This window comes from Oryctolagus cuniculus, chromosome 14 (assembly GCF_051225735.1).
Source record: "Oryctolagus cuniculus isolate XC-2025 breed Fujian yellow rabbit chromosome 14, ASM5122573v1, whole genome shotgun sequence".
Classification (NCBI taxonomy): domain Eukaryota; kingdom Metazoa; phylum Chordata; class Mammalia; order Lagomorpha; family Leporidae; genus Oryctolagus; species Oryctolagus cuniculus.
The window spans coordinates 27,133,155-27,159,306 of NC_142880.1; the positions used below are offsets into that span (position 1 = coordinate 27,133,155).

At 37.3% G+C, this 26,152-nt stretch overlaps 1 long non-coding RNA gene across 6 annotated transcripts in view; it reads right to left on the reverse strand.

Moving 5' to 3' along the window:
• LOC138845229 (uncharacterized) overlaps positions 1-26,152 on the reverse strand; it is a 134,762-nt gene that overhangs the window by 94,123 nt on the left and 14,487 nt on the right. The window contains exon 3 of one of the 6 annotated variants that reach the window (XR_016220579.1): positions 11,004-11,312. The exons of the other annotated variants lie outside the window; for them this stretch is intronic. This is a non-coding gene — a long non-coding RNA (uncharacterized LOC138845229). Of the gene's footprint in view, positions 1-11,003; positions 11,313-26,152 lie in introns of those variants that run through there. 6 annotated transcript variants of the gene reach the window in all.

Consider the following 26,152-nt stretch of genomic DNA (forward strand, 5'->3'; position numbering starts at 1 on the left):
CTGTGGTGCAGCGGGTTAAGCTGCCGTCTGTGACGCTGGCATCCCATATGCACGCTGGTTCGAGTCTTGGCTGCTCCATTGCCAAACCAGCCCCCTGCTAATGCACCTGAGAAAGCAGCAGCAGATGGCCCATGGCCCCCTCTACCTACATGGGAGACCCAGAGGAAGCTGTTGGCTCCCAGCTTCAGATAGTAGCCGGAGCTGAGCCTGAGTCCATTTGGGGAATGAACCAGTGGATGGAAGATCTTTCTCTCTTTCTACCTGTCTCTGTAACTAGCCTCTCCAGTAAATAAATAAAATCTTAAAAAATGATAATCCAAATCAAGAACTACTAGAGAATAGGAATGGGAGATGAAAAAATGAATATAGATAACAGAATGAGGCCCCCACAGTAGAGGAAATTAGGATTAAAAGCATAAAAAACAATGATTAGATTAGATTTTGAGGAGTTATTTTCCCGATAAAAGTGCTGCCCTCCCAAGGTGAGAGATTAAGGTGTTTCTTAAGAAGAGCTCTAGAATCAGACAAGATACGAATAAGAAACATTTGCTACATATCAAATGAGGGTGTTTAATAATGCTAGTGGATGCCAGAAGTTCAATGAAAGTGAGTTTTTGGTTGTTTTACACATGAATTAAAAACATAGATCCATTTGAACAAGATTTAAAATAAACATGTAACTAGAAGCCGTTCCAAAACTGTGTTTAATCAATGGATTATATGTGTGTTAATGGGAAGATTCACTGTGCTTTCTAATTAATAGAGGAGATAAAAAAGATAAACCTTGGAGATAAGACAGATATAAGTAATAAATGAAAAAAACCAAACAAATCATAGCCACATGTGGATTAGCTTATGTACCTGAAGGAAAAATGTGTGCTATGATGAGATTCAATAATCATTCAATTACAGCAGTTCTTATAAAGGGCCAGATAAGGCCTTGAAATAAATACATCAAGTTCAAAAACGGTGTCTGAGAGTCAATTGAAGGCACTGACAAGCAATTATGTATCTACACAGAAATCCAAAATCAAATAAAGTTGGCTTAGTTATCCATATAGCAGCTAATTGACCAGATGTATTCCAAAACAAGACAATCTCATATTTGTATCACAGGAGTAACTGAAATTGCTAAACCAATTTCATCTAAATAAAGAGGGAGAATAAAATGAAATTTGCAAACATTAAGAGAAAATTCGATAGCTGACATGAAACATTTGTGCAAATGTGAAATACTCATTGAAAATGAAGGAAAATGTAATGTCTTAACTGTCCTTGAAAAAATTCTGGAAAAATACAATATGCTAATAAATAATAGCAAAGGAAATATGTTCACTCATTCAATATTTAAAATACATTACAGTAATGCATAGTTCATCATAAAATGAAAAAAAGTAAAATTCTAAGACATAAGACAATGAGAGTTCTAAATGCTTTTTCACTATTGCTGCCATCCAGTGATCATTTTTTTTTATTTTTTATATTGATGGTATAAAAACTGAGTTGAAAGAAAAATTTCTTATAGTGAGCGATGTTCACAAATTTGATTTTCAAAAGTAAATGGTTATATGGGGTGTGCATTTGGCCAAGCAGTTAAGATGCAGGTTAAGAGGAACCTGTGCCCCTATGGGAGTGCAGGGCTTCAATTCCCAGCTCCAATTTGAATTTCCCATCAAAAAGGAATTTAAGAGGCAGTAGGGATGGCTGAAGTAATTAGTTCTCTTTTGCCTGGACAGTCAGAGAGCTGAGTTCCCAGCTACCCAGCTTTGCCCTGGCTACTGTGAGCATTTGGGAATTGGGTCAGTGGATGAGTGATATCTTTCTGTCTCTTTTTTTCAGTTTTGTATCTCAAATAAATTAATAAAAATAATAATGGTTACTCCATGTTTCCCTGTTTTCTTCATTATACTGTCCTGATATATTACATTTTAGTGTGTCTTCTGGTGTTTGGGGGGGAAAGTGGGCAGGAGGGGACATGAGAGTAGGAAGGGAGGGAAAAAGAGAGAAAGAAAAATGGAAGGAAGAAAAGAAGAAAGGAAAGATTGAAGGAAGGAAGAGAAAGAAAGAGAAAGAAATAGAGAAAGAAAAAAAGGAGGGAGAGAGGGGAAGGAGGGAAGGAAGGAAGGGAGGGAGGGAGGGAGGGAGGGAAAGAGAGAGAAAGAAAGAGAGAAAGAGAAAGAAAGTGATCACTGTGTATCATTAGTCTATAAAGACAAAATAACCACAATAGCAAAGAAAGTCTCTCTGGCCTGGGAATTTCTGGGCAAGCTGTCAGCTGGTTGTCTAGAACATAAAAGAAGCACCCAATGTTTCATTATTTTCTGATCCAAAAGGCACATAATCAACTAGATGTCTGGTTGTGTTTAAGTGAAATGTTCTGACATTGTGTATACAATATACTTTCAGGCTTTTCCCCGCAGTGTGTTTCATACTGATAATGTTGGCTTTTTAGGCAGGTCAGGTTGGGGACAGATAATACTAAAACCTGTATAGGAAACATGAAACACCACCAGGAAAATACTAAGTCTAAAAATAAACTTGAAGAAAGGATTTTTGAATTTCTTTGAGGAACTAAATAAGTTTATCTTGATTGGACATTATGCCATATATCCATGTACCAAAATATCACATGCTATACCAAAATAGCATTTTCGTGTGTCTGGTAAAAGCTTAAAATATATATTAAATAATACCTTCAAAATTCTACAAAAGAAAAAGAATTCCTAAATATGTGGTGATATGTAAATGGTTTAAGTGAGCTTTCTTTGTTGGTGAACAAGAGTAGAAAGAATCAAACAAATCTAATATAAAAACTGATCTGTTAAAAAGAAGAGGCATACCTTATTCATACAGTAAAGTAAAGGGACATCACTGTTCACAATAGCCAAAATATGGAAGTAAATAGGTGTCTATCATTAGATGAGTGGTTAAAGAATATGTGAAATATATATATATATGTATGTATGTATATATTCAATAGAATATTGTTCAACTATAAAAAAGAATCAAATTCTAACATTGCACCAAAATGTACACTACTGGAGGACATCATGTTGGGTGAAGTAAGCCAAACACAGAAAGACAGATACCACATTGTCTCCCCTATTTGTGGGAACTAAAATTAAAAGAAAGCAAACAACAAAAGCAGAAAGATCTGGGTGTATCAGTATTGCTGAAAATATAGCTTTGTAAAAATTTGTTTTATACCTTTTTCACACCCATGATTAAGAATGTTATACTACTATATTTGTAATGATCTGTGATTATTCCAAAAATTTACTATACATCAGTGAAATGGTCATTTTCCCATTCAGTTAGTGTCTTTTGCCCTTGCCTATATTCCTGCTAAAATAGGGTTTGTTTTTGCTTTTTTACTTCTTAAACTTTTTATTTGGTGAGGCATTAAGGTTATTTGCTGTAACGAAAAATTTAAATATGTGATCTCAAAAACTAGAGAAAAAAGAAAGAAAAAAGAAAAGAAAAGGAAGGAATGAAGGAAGAAAAAGAAAGAAAGAAAGAAAAGGAAGGGGGAGGTAGAAAGAGAGGGAGGGAGGGAGAAAGGAAAGGAATATTATGTTATTAGATTTGTACATATGGACTAAAATGAATCTGTTAAAACTAATTAAAAAATTTTTTAAAAAATCCCTCCAAAAATGAAAGGGATAGAAGAGTAAACCATCAGATATATGACTCTTGTCCTGAAATTATCCTGAACACGTTGATAAAATGTCACAAATCCTCAAACTCTCATCATGTTATGGGTGTATAAGAATTGGGCTCCTTCCCTAGTATTGTGAGAGGGTTGAGAGACTCTGATTAGGTTCTAGGATCCTGGCCTCATACTGGCCCAGCCTTGAATTTTAAGATGTAAACCAGCAGATAGGTAATCTCTCTTTGTCTCCCAGCCTTTCAAACAAATGAAAATTTTAAAAATAACTTATGCCAACTAAAATAGAATATTTTCATTACCCTCTCCACTATAGCTTTTTAATGTATCTTTTGTTATTTTCTTATCTAATGGTTATTGTCTTTGTGTTTGCTTTTAATTTGCATAAAATCTTACTATGTTACTACTCTGTTTGAGTGGGCAGGCAACCATGCTATGTTGCGTTGTTCTTTTTTGTTGTTGTTGGATTTATTTATTTATTTGAAAGGCAGGGTTACAAAGAAAGAGGAAAAGATAAGAGAAAAAGAGAGACACACACAGAGAGAGAGAGAGAGAGAGAGAGAGAGAGAATCTTCCATCTGTTGGTTCACTCTCCAATTGGCCTCAACAATTGAGGTTAAGCCAGGCTGAAGTCAGGAGCCTGGAACTCCATCCAGGTCTCATACATGAGTGACAGAAGTACAAGCTCTTGGGCCATCTTCCACTTCATTCCCAAGCACATTAGCAAGGAGTTGGATTGGAAGTAGAGCGATAGGAACTTGCCCTGGAGCTCAAGTGGTATGCTGGCATTGCAAGCAGTTACTTAATCTGCTGTGCCACAATGTCAGGCCTGATATGTACTTTTTAAGATAAATACGTTCCTCTATACAAATATGACCTTTTCTTTTCCCTAAATATTGATTAGTTTCTAAATTTAATACCTTTGTCTAACTGATGTTCTTTTTCTTTTCTTTTTATTTTTTTATTTTTTTATTTTTTTTATTTTTTTGACAGGCAGAGTGGACAGTGAGAGAGAGAGACAGAGAGAAAGGTCTTCCTTTTGCCGTTGGTTCACCCTCCAATGGCCGCCGCGGCCAGCGCGCTGCGGCCGGCGCACCGCACCGATCCGATGGCAGGAGCCAGGAGCCATGTGCTTTTCCTGGTCTCCCATGGGGTGCAGGGCCCAAGCACCTGGGCCATCCTCCACTGCACTCCCGGGCCACAGCAGAGGGCTGGCCTGGAAGAGGGGCAACCGGGACAGAATCCGGCGCCCCGACCGGGACTAGAACCCGGTGTGCCGGCGCCGCTAGGCGGAGGATTAGCCTAGTGAGCCGCGGCGCCGGCCTTTCTTTTCTTTTTAAAGATTCATGTATTTATAAGTCAGAATTAGAGAGAGAGAGAGAGACAAGGAGAGATAGAGATAAAGATAGAGATGATAGATGATAGAGATAGCTATAGAGATAGCTAATGACCAAAAGAGCCAGAGCTGGGCCAGGCAGAAGCCAGGAGTCAGGAGCTTCTTCCAGGTCTCCCATGTGGGTGCAAGATCCCAAGCACTTGGGCCATCTTCCACTGCCTCCTCAGGCACAGCTGCAGGGAGCTGGGTTGGAAGTGGAGCAGTCGGGACTCAAATTTATGCCCATATGGGATACCAGCACTGCAGATGATAGCTTAACCTCAGCACTGGCCAGTTAACTGATGTTCTTATGCGAGAATTCTTATGGACATGTAGCATGATCAAGACAGAAACCTTAGCTACATAAACCACCGCCTTTGATTGTTTTGGTTACCTCAAATCCTTTGTAATCTGTAAAGATTAATATAGAAGAACTGTATATAAAGATAATTGAAAATGAATCATGATGAAGAATGGGATGGGAGAGGGAGTAGGAGATGGGATTGTTGCAGGTGGGAAGGAGGTTATGGGGGGAAAAGCCACTATAATCCAAAAGTTGTACTTTGGAAATTTATATTTATTAAATAAAAATTGAAAAAAAAATAGATGATCTGACAGGAAGGTATGTGTACATGATAAAATAAGCTAAAAAGCTTATACTATTTTTGTATTTTCTCAAAGAACTTTGCAAAACACAAACTAAGTATTCCTTAAATTTTTAATATGTCTGTACATATATCTGAACATGTTTTACCTTTTAACCTGCTTATTCAATACTTAACAGTCTATTATGTTCATCCTATCATTTACTTTAATTTGGGTTCCTGTGCCTACACAAAGAATATGTTTATTTTATAAATAACAACAATTTTGCATACACTATGAACTATGTTCTTTTCATCCTCATTTTCCAATATTCAAGATAGACAGATCTTAGACATTCACTGCTTCCAATGTTAATTGAAAGTATTTTTACCTTTCATCTCTCGATCAAAATAGAAAACTGCTTCCATATGGCAAACTTGAGAAAATAAAACGCAATGGAATGTTTTTGGAATATTTATGTAGTGTAAAGCAATTTGATTTTTGCAAGAATTTTGAATTCTATATCTTTAACTATCATTTTTCTGATTGGGAGTAAACTATTTAATCTCAATGCACTTCCAATCTATGATCTATGATGTAAAAACAGTATTATCTCATCAGAATCTATGAAGATGAAATATATTACTCTGGGATTTTCTAATTTGTCACCAAAATCTTTAAACAGAAGACTCAGCAAAATTGCTACTATGTGAGAGTCATGCAGAACTATTATGTATGAAATTATGTATTCTGCCTTGCCTGTTTTCTACATCTTCCTCCAAGCAGGGTGGCTTCTTGCCACAGTGTAATGGGATGTGCATAGAATATGTCATTGCCACCCTTGACTGTTACATTTCCATTTTCAAGTTCCTGGTATAGGACATATAATAAATAATATAAAAGCAAATGATAATGAGTTAGAAGTTATTGATTCAGATATGCTTCATAAGACTTTATTTATAGTATTAGGAATTGGCTCTTTCTCTGGGGTGCTTAAACAACACCTGTGTTCTGACTGGATCAACACTTGATGCTGACAGTTGTTCTTATGTCATCCTTGACCTAATATTTTATTTTGGATAGACTCCACTTGAGTACTGCAAGGACTACTACCAATATGTGTGAGAGGTCTTATAACGCTTATAGGAAATGGAATTTAAAGATACATATATTTTACTGCAAATATTTTGAAATCCACTAATGGTTTTTTCATAATGGCATTTTCTATAAACCATTTGAAGTCCCTTCATTGATTTTTTCCCACTTATCATTAGTCCTGAACTTTTTCTATCTGAATATAGCTGCTTATTTCCAATAAGAATAATACAGATGATGACAGGATCAGATAATATGACATCCTTAACCTTACAAAAATCAATGAAATTTGAAAACATATATTGTTGTAACCATGTCATAAGATTATAAATGTTGAGTAATCTTAGATCAGGACTCATTCATTTAAAATCATGTAGATACATCAATGAAAAATCATGAAAACAATTTACATGTGCCAAATGCTTCCAAGAACCTGATATAGGCAAATATATACTTTCATGATTAATATGATTAAGACATATGTAAAAATTTTATCCTACATCTACATCTTCTCATGGTATATAATTTGAAAAAATAAAATACATTATGATTTTTAAAAATTTCCTGTATTTCATACACAGTTTTAAGAGCATGATACTTCCCACCCTACCCTTTCTTTCCTTTGTTAGTTTTCTTTTGATTTTACAATGACAAAACTTAAATTTTCTTTATAATCACAAGCTTAACCCTCTACTAAATAATAATTCAGCAAGTAGTAAGTAGACAAAGGCTACATCGTATGTTTTCCCCTGATGAGCACAAAATTTAAAAAAATGCTATGTATGTAAGCAAAATGTGAATTTTGCAATTCGATTATTGTTTACAGCCTTTGTCTATCCATTATGATTTTTAAAGAAGTAGAGTCAGCCACCTAATTGTAGGGTTCCATATCTTAGATTCAATAGTTGGTCCAAAATATCTGAAAAAAGAAACGCATCTACAATGAACGCGAAGAGACCTTTCGGCTTGTCTATTCCCTTAATCATACAACAATTGTTAACATCTGCACAGCACTAGGTATTATAAGTAATCTAGAGATGTTTTAAAGTATTCAGCGGCATGTGTGCAAGTTATATGCAAATACTACATTATTTTATTTGAGGGACTCGAACATCCATACCTGAAATCTGCAGGGGTCTTGGAATCAGTCCTCCATGGATATGAGGAATGACTATATACACATATTTACATTTAGTTATTTAGTATGTAAATGTTTTCTGTGCCTGTGAAAGAACATAAACCTGTATATGTGTTTGTGCATGTGCATGTGTGTGTTAAATGTACTTGTAATTTTTAGAGAATTATCTTTCCTACACTTCACATTCATATGTTCATTTGTCTGTCTCCAACAATCTCATGGAAATGAATTAACAATCAAATGAAATGAACTGTTTCAGTCTTTTGAATAAGGTAATACTTTTACTCCCTAACAATCCAGTACAATTCCTCTTTCATATTCTTATTTCATTAATTGTGTTGTGAAGCTTAACTTTGTGTATGCTAAAGATCAAAAGGAAACAAAGCAAAACAAGGATTTTGATTAAGGCCACAACGAAGAGTTTCCTTGAATAAAATTGTGAACTGCAACAAGACCTTCTTCTTGCCTCCTAAAAAGTTTGATCCTATAGGGTTTTAGGAATCAGATAGCTATCTCAACTGAACCGCGCGAATGCTTTTGTTTCAGAAATGTTTCAAAGTAAAGCTAATGACAGAGGTTTTCTTTTCTGAGAAGAGTGCTTCTCCTGACCTTACCTTATAAATCATGAAAGTATTTTTTTAACATGTCTTCTGTGTAACAAGTGGAAGAAGTAAAACATGACAACTCTGGTAGGTATTAGGACCATCAAAAATTTACCTTTCTCTCTCTGCTTAGGTGAATGGTGGGATTGAACTTCTCTGCTACCCTAAATGTGGTTTTGTAACTTGCTCCAGGCAAGAAAATATGTGGTTTTAAGCAGGAAGCTGTAAGTGCTGGTAAAAGGAACTTGTACTCTCGTGCTCACATGCAGAGGTCACCTGCATGTTCTCTACAGAAGCTAACTGGTCAGTGTTGGGGTCACAGGGAAAGAAAGAAGAGCAGAGCTCTGCAAATGGCCTGAAAAAGAGGAGGAGCACATCGAAAAACTAAGCCACTGGTTTGAATCCCCTGAGCCTTGCAATGGTACTGATTGCTGCAACACAGTTTACCATGCTCTCAATGAACAGATAGTCCAAGGATCAACCTAGTGGTCGTGGAAGTAAACCATACTTTAACTATAACTAGAGCTTTGCAATCATGCATTGCAATTATTTTCACTTTAAAACTATCTTGAATCACTTATAAGTTAAACTCATTGAAAAAATAACTAGAGGGAGAGAGACGGAGTGTTCATTTGCTTGTTTACTCCCCGAATGCCTGCAACAGGTCAGGGTTGCACAAATCTGAAGCTAAGAGCAATATCAATCCAGTTCTCTTGTGTAGGTGGCAGATCTCAAACTGGATTTTTTTTTTTAATTACAAAGCTCATACTCTTAAACAATATGTGATATATTTTCTACTGTACCATGCCAAAAAGGAGCAAAATAATGAATGAATATTTCCTAGCAAGTTAGTGTATTATCTACATATATTGAGGATCTACTTGGGTGAAAGCCAAGGGATGGGTAGATCCTGGGCACTGTCAAAATGAATGATAGTAAGTCTGCCAACAGGCAAGCTGAAGATCTTGACACGATATGGAGAGGAAGTTGGATTGAGAGGCCTTTACAGCAGTAAACAGGAAGCATGGAGCAGTACCCACAGGTGGAGACTTTGAAACTGAGGTGAGCAATGCTAGAAGATAGGGAAGTGATAAAATCTACACTTAGATAGTCTTATTTGCGGGTTATCGAGGACCCCAGAATAAGAAAAGCCAACAAATGAGGAATTATGAGCATTCACATGGAAGTTCTACAATCATTGCTATTATGAATCCAATCTCAAGATGGAGAAAGCACCTAATGATATGTGGAACAGGTTTGCACTAGGGAAGTATGATAAACCTGTGAAGGTATTTTCTCTTATCCACACACCTAAAGATCTTCAACAAAATTTAATAATCCCTTTTTGGTATATTTTATCTGTTTCATCTATAACTACCTTGATTGGCAAGAATATATGTGGTGATTTTTAGTATAATAGGCTTTGAGTAACCATCTTACATTTAAAAGTAATAGAAAATTTCTAAAAATTAAATGGGGGAGTTTTAGGCACCAAGTGTGTGGATATTTCAGGCAGAAGATTTGATAGCAATATAAGCAATATATATTTTAATATATAATCTGGAGGCAGGCATTGTGGCGTAGCAGGTAAAGCCCCTGCCTGCAGTGCCAGCATCCTATATAGGTGCCTGTTCGAGTCCCGGCTGCTCCACTTCCAATCCAGCTCTCTGCTATGGCCTGGGAAAGCAGTAGAAGATGGCCCAAGTACATGGACTCCTGCACCCATGTGGGAGACCCGGAAGAAGCTCCTGACTCCTGGCTTCAGATGGGCACAGCTCTGGCCATTGTGACCATTTGGGGAGTGGGCTAGCAGATGGAAGACTTCTCTCCCTCTGCCTCTCTATAACTATATAAATAAATAAATCTTTAAATATAATATATATAATCTGAATTTTAAAATTTAAAAATGAGGTAAGCAAAAGTGTTTACGCTTGAGACCTGCACCTGGAGAGATGATTGCATGCATGTGACTTTTTGTACATAAACTTCTGGGACTATGTATCAACTAATCGCAAAGTGCATGAAGTTGTATTTAATTTCAAGTGATTTTTAAAAAATTATAATTTAGAGATTATGTATAGGTCCCCTAGTCTACTTAGCAGGAAAATATGACAATTACAGATTTGTTTTGGTTCAAAGTGCAGAATTATAATGAACAATGAATCAAAATTATGAAACATTTTCCCTGCCATTTTTGTTCAATATAGTTAACAATTAGAGACTTATCAAGTGTAAGCTTTATTCCAAACAAAACAAGGATTAGGGAAATGTACAGTTAAATAGTCAAATGTTTATTTAAAGATGATTTTCTTGAATCTCTTTTAAATAGGGAACAATTATACTTAAATTGTTATTCTTCTTTTCTTTTTATAAACCTCCTCATTTTGGGTTTGAATCTGTAATGATGTGGGATATTATCATATTAAAGGAAACATTGTGGAACATTACACAAAGCTGTGGAGTTAAAAATTAAAGCTAAACTTCTTTATTTTTAGTTTTCTGGCTAAAGACTTTCATTGTCATTGTTTGTGATAGGGTTCACATAGGCTTATCAGTCTTAGGTGGTTGAAGATTTATTACTTTGTAGTTTTCATTTTGTTTTGTTATTTGTCTTTTCTATCAGAAGTGGAGGTCAAGACTGTCATCCTTGAGAGAAGCCAGCGGTTACCCAATGCAAACATCTGAACAATTTAAATTGAAATGCATGTTGCTTTTTGCATGAAGTCTTATGGAAATCCCCAAACCCATCATAGGGTGCTTGAATTCAGCATCTCCAGGGGTCCCTCTTCCAGTTAGAAGTAAGAGGTTAAGGTCAGAGTCCTGGATCCAAGGCACAAGAACACAGAGTACCTGAAATGTAATATATTAGGATGGAATAGAAGTTTTGAGATTTGATGATTGTTTACAGCCCTTGTCTCTTCCTTAGAGGGACAGTGCTTTGTTTTGTTTTGTGTTTTTCCTCTTCATACTATCTGTTGAACTCTTTTACTTGGTGTAGGGTTAACTATATGATCATTAAGTAAATTGAAAATAGATCTTTGTAAAAATTAAGAGTGGGAATGGAAGAGGGAGGAGGAGGAAGGGTTGGAGCGTGGACTGGAGAGAGGGTCGGGGAGGGGATGTCACTATGTTCCTAAATCTGTATATATAAAGTACATGAAACTTGTATAGCTGAAATAAAACTTAAAAAAAGAATGAAAAATTATACACACACACACACAAAGGCCATGCGCATGATTACTCTGGCAGACTGACTCTGAGTGATGACATTTGGGCAATCATGGATTGACTGCATATAAACAATATAAACCAACAATTCTTATTTCCTGCCTTAAAAATGTTTTTACCCCATTGAATGTTCCATAAGGTTTGTCTAAAATATTATGTTGTCACAGAGCCCCCCCATACTTTATCCTTTGTACTGTTCCTGGTTCATGTTCAACTTTCCAAACCTGCCATCAGATCACACTCTTATAGCTCTACTGCTTGAGCTCTGTGGGTCCAGCAGTGCAAACCATAAACCTTAGTTGTGGGAAGGTGACCCAACCCTCAGACAAATGTCACAACAGAAACCCTACTGACTCAGCCAGCATTATTTTACAGCATTAGTTATCGAAAAATAAAAGTGATAAACATAAACTCTGTAAGTCTATAAATTACTATTTTTTTGTGAACTAGAGCCCAATTTTGTTCAACACAAAAAATGTCTGAGTTCTTTCAAGACGTATTAGATTTTTAATTCCTCTAAGAACTACCAGCCAAAATTTCTTTTAATTCAACTGTCCATTATAGCTTCGCTCAACGCCTGTTTTTGCTCTGCAACAATTTGTCATACTTAAATGCTGTGTGAATGAATGATTGTTACAATAAATGTAAGTCACTTTGATCTCAGTAATGACATTACTTGCCTACTTGCTTTCTGAGTACAACACAATCTGTTTCACAAGCTGCAAACTATATTAAACTTGAATGCATAACATTTTTAGCTTACTGTGCTCTTCCAATCAGTTCTGATCTGATGTATGCCATCAACTGATAAACTTCAAATGGTTTCTCATATTCCCAAAATGGTTACCATGTTAATCTATTCAGTCTATACCTGTCCTCCACAGCCATTTTAACTAGCTGTAATATGGGAATTTTTGTTTTAATGTTCTATTCAGGAATTTGTATCAAATACATCCCTAATAATACCTTGCCAATTTTCTTAAATACTTAAACAATATTTTTTCTTATAAGCATACCAGATTATATTCCAGAGAAAAAATTAACAATTTAAAGATGTATATTTTCACATTGCATAGCTTTTATTCCTGTTTTAAAAATTCTCTACACAGGTTTCTCCATGAAATTTTACCCAAGACCAAAATACTTATTTTTGTATTCACTTGGAAAAGGGAACCCAATCATATCCATTATATAAATTTGACAATATGACAATATCATAATTAAAATCTATCCATTACTTTATACAGTGCTTTCAAATAAATCATGTCATTAAAGTAGACTTGTGTATCATTTTTTATTTTAAAGACAGATCCCAAGGGGTGAAATGCCTTACCCCAAATTGTGTAGCTAAAATGTGGTAACGGACTGCAACTCTGGAACTCTACTTTCAAGCCACATGAATTTTCTATCATGCTGATAATTCTTTCTAGAACCAGGCACCATTTTTAAAAGATAATATAATATAAATTGTTCTGTAATGTAGTGTTGCTATAAAACACTTATAAATTTTGCATTGATATATAAAAAGAAACACAGAAGGTAGGCCTGGTGATCTCACTTTCAGGAGTGCTAGTTTCAAAATCTCATCATATTTATTCAATGTTCTATTATGTAGCAGTTGGAAAGATGAAAGTTACTAAATATCCAAATGACCATCAACTTCTATTACTTTTAATTGCTTTTAATTCATTCTATACTAGAAAAGAAAAATAAACAAATTCACTGAACCCTTCCCCTGCCTCCAGATGCCACCCAGTTATTTTAGTCTGATGTAAATGCTTTGCTTGCTTATTTACTATTTTTTTTGACTCATCTCCTACTAAAACATGAACTCAGTTGGATACATTGGTAGAAGTTCAATGGGGTCGACACCGCGGCTCATTTGGCTAATCCTCTGCCTGCGGTGCTGGCACCCTGGGTTCTAGTCCCGGTTGGGGCACCAGTTCTGTCCTGGTTGCACCTCTTCCAGTCCAGCTCTCTGTTGTGGCCCAGGAGTGCAGTGGAGGATGGCCCAAGTGCTTGGGCTCCTGTACTGCATGGGAGACCAGGAGGAAGCACCTGGCTCCTGGCTTCGGATCAGCGCAGCCCCGGCTGTGGCGGCCATTTGGGGGGTGAGCCAACGGAAGGAAGACCTTTCTCTCTCTCTCTCTCTCTCTCACTAACTCTGCCTGTAGAAAAAAGAAGTTAATGGATATTTGTTTCATGGACAGTAGAGTCATCATTTTTGTGGAATTCCACTTGGGTTGATAGTCAGGTGTAAAGGTTTGTAATCCTGGAGTAAATTATCCTTATTCTGAGAATCTTGCAAAAGTAGAGCCTATTATTTTAGTCCAAACACAAAAGTTAAGAATGTCTTATCCCTTTGCCTTTCTTCTTTTTTGTGATGTTTGTGCTGAGTGCCTTCAGTTCAAACTTGAATTCAAATAGAGTAAGAAATAAAATGAAATATATTTAACAAAATTAAAAAGCATATTTTAGGCACTTCATAGGCCTCTATTGATATGCTGAAAAATATTGATACTTATTGCAGTATTATATAGTAATGAGTACTTGGTCATGGTCATTTATTGTTATCTAGTTGTAAAATGACACTAACATAACATACATGATTATAATGTCATGATTCTAGTTTGTGTGCTTATTAAATCAGGTTTTAGGGAAGTTAAATAACATTTGTTCAAATTGAGATACTAAAATCAATACTGGAAAGCAATTCTAAACTGAAGTACTAAAATACCTAGACTCCTTTTATTGACAACATATGATTAATAAAACATAAATAAAAATAAGTATATTAATAGAGTTCATTAGAATATAAAAATGCTGGAGTTAAATACAGGTTCCCCTTCATTCTACTGCCTGTGCAACAATCTCATTTTAAAAAAAAAAATCAAAGATAGAGGTTAGAATCATAGCACATTTTAAGGCATCTTCTGTACTTGCATGGCCAGAGCATTTGTAGCATCAGTGACTATCTCCATTTTTTCACCTAAAGCTTTAATAGCAAAACAACTTTGAATGATTCATAAGTGCAAACTGTTTTGTAGTAATCAGCTGTCAAGGACCTTACACATTTCTACTTGAATTTACAAGATACTTAACAAACAAAATCCAAAGAAAAAAGATCAATCTTCCAGTTGAAAGCTCACTGATATGCAAAGCTAGCTAAAATCAGAGGAGGAAAAGCAGTTGAGTTAAGTTTGAATGAACAGTCTTAGGCTAAGATACGTGAACATCATTGACTTTTTCTGACTCTCATGGTTGGGATGATCAGCCGTTAGCGTTTGTTTTTTTGTTTTGATTTTATTTTAGATATGTTTTATTTATTCGAAAGGCAGAGAAACAGAGAAAGAAAATTTAAATCTATGGGTGTATTGCCCAAATGGCTGTAATGGCCAGGGATAGAACAGGTCAGAGCCAGGAGCCAAGAACTCCAACCAGACCTCCCACATGAAGGACAGGAGTATAAGTACTTGGGATGTTTTCTGCTGCCTTTCCAGGAACAGGAGCAGGAATGCTAGATCAGAAGCTGAGCAGCTGGGTTCTAACTGGCACTCCTATATGGGATGCTGATGTCACACACAGGCAGCAGCTTCACCTGTTGTGCCACAATGCCAGCCAGCCCTTAATGGTTTTGATTCCAGTGGTTACAGAAAACTCACTCTACACCCCAATCTTGGTGATTCCTTTTCCCTTTTTATCTAACTCTCAGTGCTTCACTTTGCACAAATTTTGATTAAGAAACAGGTATCTGTGATACCACCTGCCTCACATAAGTTCATAATCAAATAAATAGAAATTTCATGAATAAATTTACACAATTTTCTATTCTCTCACCCACTATGTTCTCACATTCCGTTTCTGGCTTTCAGGTGGGGCTGACACTTCTTTTAGTTGTCACTGAGTAGTCTTCAAGAGCTCCATCTGCATGAAGACTGTAATTTCAGTAATCTCCCATGAAAATGTCCGTGTTCAGAATCTGCCCGGGACTGGCTTGAGCGTCTCTGGCTCTGAGCTGCACTAACCTCAGAAAGCACGCTATCATGCCTCTGAAATCCTTATGTCAATCATAAACAGAATTTTTTTAAATACAAAAGTGCTGGATTGAAAATTTACCTGAAGAACTGGGAAGAAAAAATATAAAAATTGGTGTGTCATTGCTCTAGAATCAGTAGCCTGAACTTTCCAGTGAAGTTCTCTCAATAGTCTCTTTTCTTCTTATCTAGTTTTGCACACAAAGAGGACTTCTCAACATTTGGAAACCTAGTCTTTGCCCAGGGAGTCAAAATACTTTTCAATAGTATGCATTCATTCCCACAATTTAACTTAAACTCTGCTTTTCAAACAGAAATAATCAGATTGTGCCTTTGTATAGTCACAGTATCATGTATGTGTATTCCATAAATAACAAAATTCTCAAAAGAGAAAATTAAGCTTGTTGAAATGGCATTTACTCTCCACTCCACTGGTATCTGTTACCATAAATGAAGATCCGTTCAAATGTTAAAGAGATTAAATCATACTACTATCATAAAAGGAAGGTTAAAAGCTCTATGTAATTAAACAAAAATTAGTCATCTGACTTCTCATCAGAAGATCCATCTTAAATAAAGGCAACTGAAAGTATTTTTTGACTTCTCATCTCCATTCAGAAAGTGTTTACCAAATGGATGTATCAGCCTAGAATGCATTTTTGCTTTTTGCTTCAAGTTTATTTCTGCAGCAAATTATTTCTCTACATGAGGTAGAACTCTGTTCAAGCCCAATCAGAAAATATGGAGCCAGAAATAGTCATAGACTTATTCATTAGTTAAGTTACAGTGAAATAAAAATAAAGTAATGGTACTCGGAGGAAACAGTCATATTTGCAAAAAAAAAAAAAGTCTTCAAGAGGCTGGTGGATGTTTTGTTTGACAGGAATAAAAGGATTCCCATGATTTGGTTTGTGCTTTCTAAGATTAACCTTTCTGCCATCTCCACTCTTTGTGAACTATGCTAAGTAGATTTAGACGACCATAAAGCAGTGAGCACAAATAGACTACAGAGACAGAAGGCTTTTACAAGGCATCTACTAAGAGCCACCTTTTTGTTTTGAGCTGGAAGAGGATTGAATATATGCACAGAAGTTCTCTGTTTTTAACCTACTGAAGATGGAGTAGCCTGACACTTTGTTTTTGAATTCGGTGCTTACGAAGAAAAACAGACAGGGATCCTTAACTGTTCCCAGATGAAAGCAAATACTATATCAGAGAAAGAGCAAGAATTGTAATGACTGGACATCATTAAGAAAGAACAGCAAGTAGTGCACATACTTTTTACTACAGTGTATGCAATGTTTAGAATCATGGAATTATATCTACCAAGCACTTTCCAATTATTACTAAGATTTTTATTATTATTATTATTTATTTTATTATTATTTATTACTAAGATTTTCTATGTAACTATAAAAATCTTAATTCTAACCCTTACATCTTGCAAATAACTGAACATACTGGAATAGTTCATTTGCCATGAATCACGTTATCAGATATCAAAACTGTCCGAGACAAGAAGCACTTAATTATCTTTTCAACAACTAACTTTTGAAGGTTTACATGGGGCTAGGTGCGGGTCTATTAGCTTAATGAAAACTTAACAGGTAAATAAGAATATCATGTCTATTTAGTTTTTTATGTACTATGTTCTGTATTAAGTACATAGATCGTGATGGTGGAGTTATACATACAAAGACAATTTTGCTCACGAATATTGCAATGGGGACAGAGACTACATGTCAGTGGGGGCTCAACTCCACTAAAACAAATGTCTGGAAATTTAAGAGCTGCAGTGGGGTGCAGGTTGGTGATGGGTGAGTAATCCTGGATCACCTGTGTTTCCTAGTGGACCCATTATAGAAAGATAACTCTGCAGAAGCCTTTAAAAAGATTTGCATCTCACTGGAAGAGAGAAATAATTGCTATTTACATGTTTTCTGAAGAAAATACTCTAAAAAAGGAAATATGAGGAAATAGAATCAGGACGAAGCTTGCTGAAACATAGACAAGTGAAGGAGAACATGAGTTCCGTCTTGGTTTGTGGACAGAAAATAATCAAGTTGACTCTTTCTAAACTGAATTTAGATGATTAGGACAAATTACATAGATAATCTTAACTCAAGAATGATTTGACAGTTAAATCAGGTGTTTGTTTTTATTGACTTGCTAGTTTCTATTCACCTCTGCCTGCAGTGGAGATGTGAAAATGACACTTCTGCTTGTCAAGTGATTAGGTATCAAAATGAACATTTACACTCCAGACACTGCGGTCCAAACACAAAGGCTCCATAAAACTTATGTGGGCATATTCCAGTGGTTCAGTGTACCATATCCTTCTTGACTTTGACCAGAGAAACAATGGAAAGCCAGTTATTGCTCATCTTGTACTTTTAAAAACTTTCTCTTGAGGTTTTTGACAAAGGATACACATTTTCACATTTATTTTAGTCTCACATATTTCGTATTATTAAAGGAAACATTTTAAATTAAAAAAAAATCCATTGAAAGTCTTTTTACATACTAAGCAAGCTAGAGAACACTAAACTCTTTCAAGGGGCCAGTGCTGTGGCGTAGTGGGTAAAGCCTTGGTCTGCAGTGCCAGCATCCACATGGACACCGGTTCAAGTCCCGGCTGCTCCACTTCCGATCCAGCTCTCTGCTATGGCCTGGGAAAGCAGTGAAACATGGCTCAAATTCTTCGGCCCCCTGCACCCACATGGAAGACCTGGGCTTTGGATAGGCCCAGCTCTGGCCATTGTGGCCATCTGGGGAACGAACCAGTGGATGGGAGACACTTTCTCTTTCTCTCTGCCTCTGCCTTTCAAATAAATAAATATTTAAGCTCATTCAAAATATTATTTTAAAAAAATTCACCCTGTACCTATGTGCTATCTTATAGGACATTATCTCATAAATGAAATACAAAATGACCAGAAAGTCTGAAAAAGGAAAGCATAAAGTCTTCAGGAATATATTAGTAAAATTGCATTGTGAGAAACCCTCTGATTGGTGAAATAAGCTGAAGAATGAAAATGATGTTGTTTTTTATAACTGACCTAATATCATCAGACTGACTCTCATTGTTCCTCAGAATAAAATAATTGAAGCAATTTATCCCCAAGACAAGTTCTGTGTAACTCCATCTATTATTGCTGTTGTGAGTATAGTAAAAAATGCTACAGTGCAGTCTGAGTGCAGCATATGGATAAGAAACGTTGCCTCTTATAGTAGTTATGCCACATTCAGTGATAAATGGCCAACAACCTACTAGGCCACAAACTTCTCCTGGGTAGGTGATTCTATGATTTATGTTGTGTACATAGTAGGTTCTATTAAACCTTGATACAGTAGGCACATAAATAAAGGAGTATTTCTTGTTTTTATATGTTGGCAGATTTTCAACACAAAAAAGGTAAATAGATTAATATATATTTAAATAATCTTCAGTAATTTTCTAAAAAAGATTTATTTATTTGAAATGCAGTTATACAGGAAGAGAGAATGAGAAACCTTCTAACCACTGGGTCACTCCCAAATGTCCACAATGTCTAATGTCTAGCCCAAGCCAAAGCCAGGAAACAGGAATTCCATCCAGGTCTCTCATGTATGTGCAAGGGTTCTAGTTCTTGGTCCATCATTCTCAGATTTCATAGGTGCATTAACAGTGACTTGCATCAGAAGCCGAGCCTCCAGATTCCCAGATGCTGGTATTGCAGATTGTGGCTTACCCTGCAATGCCACAGCACTGGCCCCCAGAGTCATTTTTAACCTACGGCCATTTGAAAGTATTTTTTTATTCTCATAATCCTAGAATTATCATATTATTATCCCAAATCGGGACAGTTTTTTTCATGTCAAATATTAAATTGACAAGACTCTAAATTGTATGTTGAGGTTGCTGTAATTCTACCCATCTAACAGAAAGACAAACCTGAAACTTATAGGAATAAAGCTTGACTTTTATGCAATATTTTATTATAAAAAATAAATAGGCATTATTTTGTGTTTTAAGTTGATTAGATTTTGATCCCCCTTCATATTTTTTATGAGGTTTGTGAGATGTTCAGTTTCTAATTTCCCACATCGCCACTTTACCTCCCTCTGGGCATCATTCTGAATGTTGAGATCCTGAAATACATCTCATTTGTTATCACTGGAAACCTCTTTACTGCAAAGCTTTACATAGTTACAAGTAGATTAATTGAAACTAACCAAGCGCGTTTTAATAATGAGAACGACATACAATTTGATGCCAGAAAACTTGCATATCCATACGTATGTTGGGAACCAACAATGTGGTGGCATGGCATTTCTCTGAGAGGCTTCCAGTGTTCTACCTGGTATTCTTATTTCCCAAGAAGCACAAACATTGTGGCTAGTGAATTATTTTTTGCTTTAATCAAACTATTTTTCTTTTTTGTCACAATTTCTATTCTCCTAGTCTTGCTTTAACTTAACATTTTCTGTGTTGTGCACTGCTCAGGGCCTGTTATTTTTTACAAGGAGGCAACTTTTTGCTGGGTGGTGAATTGTGTTGGGAAAAGAGGCACAGAATAGAGAGGAGGCAGTGTACAAATTTACAGCCACACCAAATTTATTCAGAGAAAATAAATTTGCAGAGGTGGATGACCAACTGCTGGCATGCACAATGTTGGAACACAGGGCAGAAGGTCCCGACCCCTAGGGGCTGAGCCTTTATATATATATATATATATATATATATACACACACATATATTAATATATATTTTTTTTGACAGGCAGAGTGGACAGTGAGAGAGAGACAGACAGAGAGAAAGGTCTTCCTTTGCCGTTGGTTCACCCTCCAATGGCTGCCATGGCCGGTACGCTGCGGTCGGCGCACCACGCTGATCCAAAGCCAGGAGCCAGGTACTTCTCCTGGTCTCCCATGGGGTGCAGGACCCAAGCACTTGGGCCATCCTCCCTGCACTCCCTGGCCACAGCAGAGAGCTGGCCTGGAAGAGGGGCAACCGGGACAGAATCCGGCGCCCCGACCGGGACTAGAACCCGGTGTGCCAGCACCGCTAGGCGGAGAATTAGCCTGTTGAGCTGTGGCGCCGGCAAGCCTTTTTATATTTTAAGAGGCTGACCAGTGCCCTGGCTCACTTGGCTAATCCTCAACCTGTGGTGCCAGCACCCTGCCTGTGGTGCTGGCACCCCGGGTTCTAGTCCCGGTTGGGGTGCTGGATTCTATCCTGCTTGCTCCTCTTCCAGTCCAGCTCTCTGCTGTGGCCTGGGAAGGCAGTGGAGGATGGCCCAGGTGCTTGGGCCCTGCACCTACATGGGAGACAAGGAGGAAGCACCGGGCTTCTGACTTCGGACCAGTGCAGCTCCAGCTGTGGCGGCCATTTAGGGGGTGAACCAACGGAAGAAGACCTTTCTCTCTGTCTCTCTCTCTCACTGTCCAACTCTGCCTGTCAAAAAAAATAAATAAATAAAAAAAAAGAGGGCTGGGGATGGGGTACCAGTAGGAGGACAGCAGGCAAAAGTGAATTCTTTCAGGTAGCCCTGCTGGGCCTTGGGAACCTGGGAAGAATGCAAGAATGCAGAGGTGGAGTATCAAGGCAATAGAGTCTGAGACCCAATTGAGATTTAAAGGCAAGGAATAAATTCCATTGTTTATATATCTTTTGAACAGTGAGCAAGAACGGCTGAGGCACATCAGATTGTTTCATACTTACTAAAAGTTTACTCTTCAAGTAAAAAAATATTGCTTCTATTTTCTATTTTGTAGAAGTTATACAGATCCTCTGTCTCAAAGATAGCCACAGATTTTTGCTATCTCTGTTTTATAGCACTGCATAGCTATTATTTTTGTACCACTTCTCACATTCTTCTCCCAGTATTTATGAAAGAAAATTATTGGAAAAGTACATTTCCCAAGACATTTAAACCAGAAGTGGATCATCCACTGGGTGAAGTAATAACTGTCATCTTATTGTGTTCTATCATATGCCTTGGCTATGGAACACTAGGATTTTAATGCTGAAATGCTTCATGTTATAAATTATAGTCATAAATTCAAATTCTTTAGTTTGAAAATACATTTAATAATTGCTTATATATAAGACTCCTCTGTTCTACTGAATGCTTTACTGACATGTGATAGAAATCCCCCTCTTCCATGTAAAGACATAATGGCAGATATCAGTTCTGCATGAAATTCTCATCTCGAATATGTCCAGTCCAATAAGCTTCTGTGTTTCCATTTTACTGCAAAAGTAGTTGACAACTGTTCTTCCATATTTTTAATTCAATTTATACTTATGGCATAATTTAATGAAATTATCTGTTTGACCTTATGTTTGCTTTATTTTTACTTTATTGGTTTAACTGCTCAACCAACTAGGCAAATTCCAATAGAATATTAGTTGACTTCAGTTAAGGCAATAAATTAAAGAGTTAATGAGCTTAAATCTGTGCTGAGTTTGTCAAGTATCTTTTGTTTCTGAAAAAAAGCATTGCACTAATTTAAAAAATTTCAGCATTTTGCTCTGATAATACTTACACAATAATACTCGAGTGTGGGGAGCAACTCGGACTAGACTAAGTTACTGGAATTAAGACTTATTCTATGCATCTGCTTTCCCACAATATGGCGCTGAGAAGGGAAACAGCTTCTACACAGCTGCCTCCAGTTCAACCAATAAACTGTGGGACCTGCTCCTGATTGGAGGAGAGCAGCGTACTCAGCGTGTGGGTAGCAGAGTTGGGATTGGTGGAAGAGGACTATAAAGGAGGAGAGAGACGGCATGCACCAGGAACATCTGAAGGAACACCTGTGCAGCCCCCGAGAGAGCCGGCCGGCGGAGTGCCACTCCCCCGCGGAAGTGGGGAATGTGGCAGGGGGAACCGCCCTTCCACGGAGGTGGAAGGGTTGGTAGCCAACCCGGGAAGAACCAGCAGCAAACCCGGGGAGGGCCGAGCAGACAGAAGAACAGCGCAGGGTCCTGTGTCGTTCCTCCACGAAGACGGGGAGCGACACTCGAGAATTAGAGGAAATAAATATTATGTAGCACTTTCACAGCAATTATACGATAGTATGAAATTACTCTATTGTTTAAAAAGTGTGATTCGAAACTATGCAAGCTTAGTTCTCATAAGCAATATATTCAGAAGGACATGGAAGTAATTTTGCCATTATTGTCATTTCAGTTGTATTTTTTTCCTTCAGGGGATAGGAACAAATCAATATGATGTGATTGTGTACACATAAGTCATAAAGTTGTAAACAATAAGAAAGTTAAAATGAAATCTTGATTCTTAAATTGGCCAAATATGAAAGGATGCCTCAGTAAGACTTGGGGTGCCAGGAGAAAAGAATTGATGTGAACAGTATCACAATCTAGGTCAAGTGAAACCATTGGGACAAATGCTGATAGATTTTTTGAATTTTATTAAACAAGTCTTAACTGAGACTTTTAGCAACGTGTACTAAGCACTGGCCTATATTCATAGCCCACCACACAAGCATTGGGCCTCGGCCCTGGCTTTAAGTCCACCACAATCTGGTGAAGAATGGAGACCAAGTGTTCATACTCTCATCACAGAGTACTTGGAGCCAAGAAAGTACAACACACACAGAGCTATTGGATGACAAAAACACTCTGTCTGGAGAGCTTGGGGAGGACAAAGAAAGTCACTGAGATGGAATTGAAAGTTTTCCATGATTGTCCCTGTACCAAAAATTACTCATATTCAATGGCAAAGTAACAGTAATAAGTTTACAGGGATCTTGCCATGAAGAAAAATGGATTATTCCTAAAATTCCCATGGAGAAATAATGTTAGGATTATGTTATCACAGCAAAATTTTTAAAAGAGTTATTTTATTTATTTGCAAGCCAGACTTCCAGAGAGAGAGAGAGAGGGAGAGACAGAGAGATCTTCCATCTGTTAGTTCAATCTCCAAATGGCTGCAATAACCTGGAATGGACCACAGTGAAGCCAGGAGCCTGGAGCTTCATCTAGGTCTCCCACATGAGTGGCAGGGCCTCAAGTACTTAGGCCATCTTCCACTGCTTTCCCAGGCTCGATAGTTAGTAGGGAGCAGGATTGAAGTGGAGTAGCTGGGACTCAAATCAGCGCCCATATGGGATGCTGGCATCACAGGCTGCAGCTTAACCTGCCACACCACAAGGCCACTCTGATATTAAACATAATTTTTGATGTCAGGTTTTAACAATGGTTCAAAAACTCTACTGTTTCTCTCAAGCTTAAGGAGAAACATTCCTCTTGTAATAGTAAGCCAATATTCCACCAAGTCTAATTGTTTAATTACTTATTTACCTCAGGTGAAGAGTATGAGACTCTGACAAGGAGCAAACCAATGAGTTTTGGGAAGATCACGGTAATGAAATAAAACACAGGGGCTGTGAAGTCAGTCAGGTGTCTGCAGGGGGCCGGATCTCACTTTCATGGTAACCACTGTTGTCACTTTCTGGTTTATTTCTGCCCTCTGCTACCTTGCATCCTTGGCTCCAGGTTCTATTTGCTCTGCTTTTCCTTTCCTGTCCAAAGAAGCAATCTCTTTCCAACACACTTTCCACTGTTTTTATTACGTTTACTGCTTATTCTCTGTCCCCTGCTAGAATCTATGGTCTCTGAGGGCAGAGACCTTTGTCTTCTTTGTTCTTCTTGGTAATTTTTATTATTTGCTTATTTTTATTTGGAAGGAAAGGAGAAATAGACAGAGGGAGATCTCCCATCTTCTGTTTCATTGCCCAATGCCCATGGTAGTTGGGGACGAGCCAGGTTGAAGCCAGGAACTTAGAATTCAACCTCAGTCTCCGAAAGGGTGGCAGGGACCAAGTTCTTGGACCATGATTTACTGCTTTCTGGGGTGTGCATTAGCAATAAGATCTGGGTGATACGCAAACTCAGGTACTCTAGGATAGAAAGTGGGCTTAGCAAGCAGTATCTTCACTGCTGCAAAAAACACCTGCACCTGCTGGCTTTTCCACTGAGGAATTCCAGTTGTGAAGTGGCACATAATTATGCCTGGTAAATATTAAATAATGAAGAAATGAATGAACAAATCCTGGCACTACCACTCATTAGGCGTGTCTTGATTGAATATGTATGCAATCTCTTTTAGCCTTACTTATCTATCACACAGACCAAAACTTCCCAGAGTTATTTGAAGTTTCCGTGGGTGTATGTATGCAAGACATTCATATGCAGACACACATCTACAGTCACATTGCTTAACCATGTGGATCCAGTCTGTGAAATGCATTGGTAGACACTGTGTTTCTGTTCAACATCACAGCATGTACTTGTGTAACATAGATGTATATAAAGTATATGTAAGAACACTCTAAAAAGTTCATGGGAAAAGGGAATGAAAAGACAGATTTTAGTGCAAAATGTGTTGAAATCTATAAATAGTTTTTTCACAAAACACATTTTCCATGAACTCTTTGAAGACGTCTCACTCTTATATATGTGGATTTCAAAATAATGCTTTTGAACTACAGTAAACATCTAATCTTTTAATTCCATTTGCCATGAACTTTTTGAATCATCCTTGTCTGTGTGTATTTAAAAAAAAGGGAAACAGAGTGCTCGCTTCAGCAGCACATATAGAAAAAGGGAAACAGAGAGAGAGACTGTAATACAGAAGAACAGACAACATTATATTTAATACAGTTACTTTCTTATTTATTATTCTATATATCTGCAACCTAAAGTTATGCCTCTGAGTATAAACCAATTTGTGCTTTAAACATGAGATTTCTGAACCCACTTACAAAACCCGAGATTTGCCACTGAAATGCAATGATGATAAAATTTGGACATTAGCTAATCTGGCAAGTTTTAGGACAGCAGTTACAAGTACCATTGGAATAAAAAGATTGACTCATGAATACACTACTATCATTAATTCTCATTTTATTGTGAGTTCAGCATTTTTTCAGAATTTCTCCATACTTCCAGAAATATAGATTTTTTTTGAAATTAGTGTGAAACTCACATAAGAGAATTGAAACTGACACATGGCCTCCCAAAACAACAAGCAAAATGAAACAGGAGGGCTCTTAGAACTGCATGTATAAGGAATAAAATAGCTATAAACATTTCATAACATTTCATGTGAAAAATGCCCAGTAGAAGGCACATCCATCTGGCTCTCTGAGAATTCACAGCAGGAGACACAGGACAAAGCCAGGGAGTCTATTCAACACCGCCCTCCTTTACAGAAGCTCTATTATCCACACCCACCCCTTCCCTGTTTCTATGGCAACAGGATTTGGAAGTACCTTAGGAAGAGGGTGAAGAGATGAGGGTAGGCTGGTGATGGCAGGCAGAGGGGGTGCCCAGTCATCCCCAGCAGTGTCCGAGTCATGGAAGGCTGGAGAAGTCAAGACTCAAGTTCAGGGGACAGAACTGCTTTCTTCACAGCT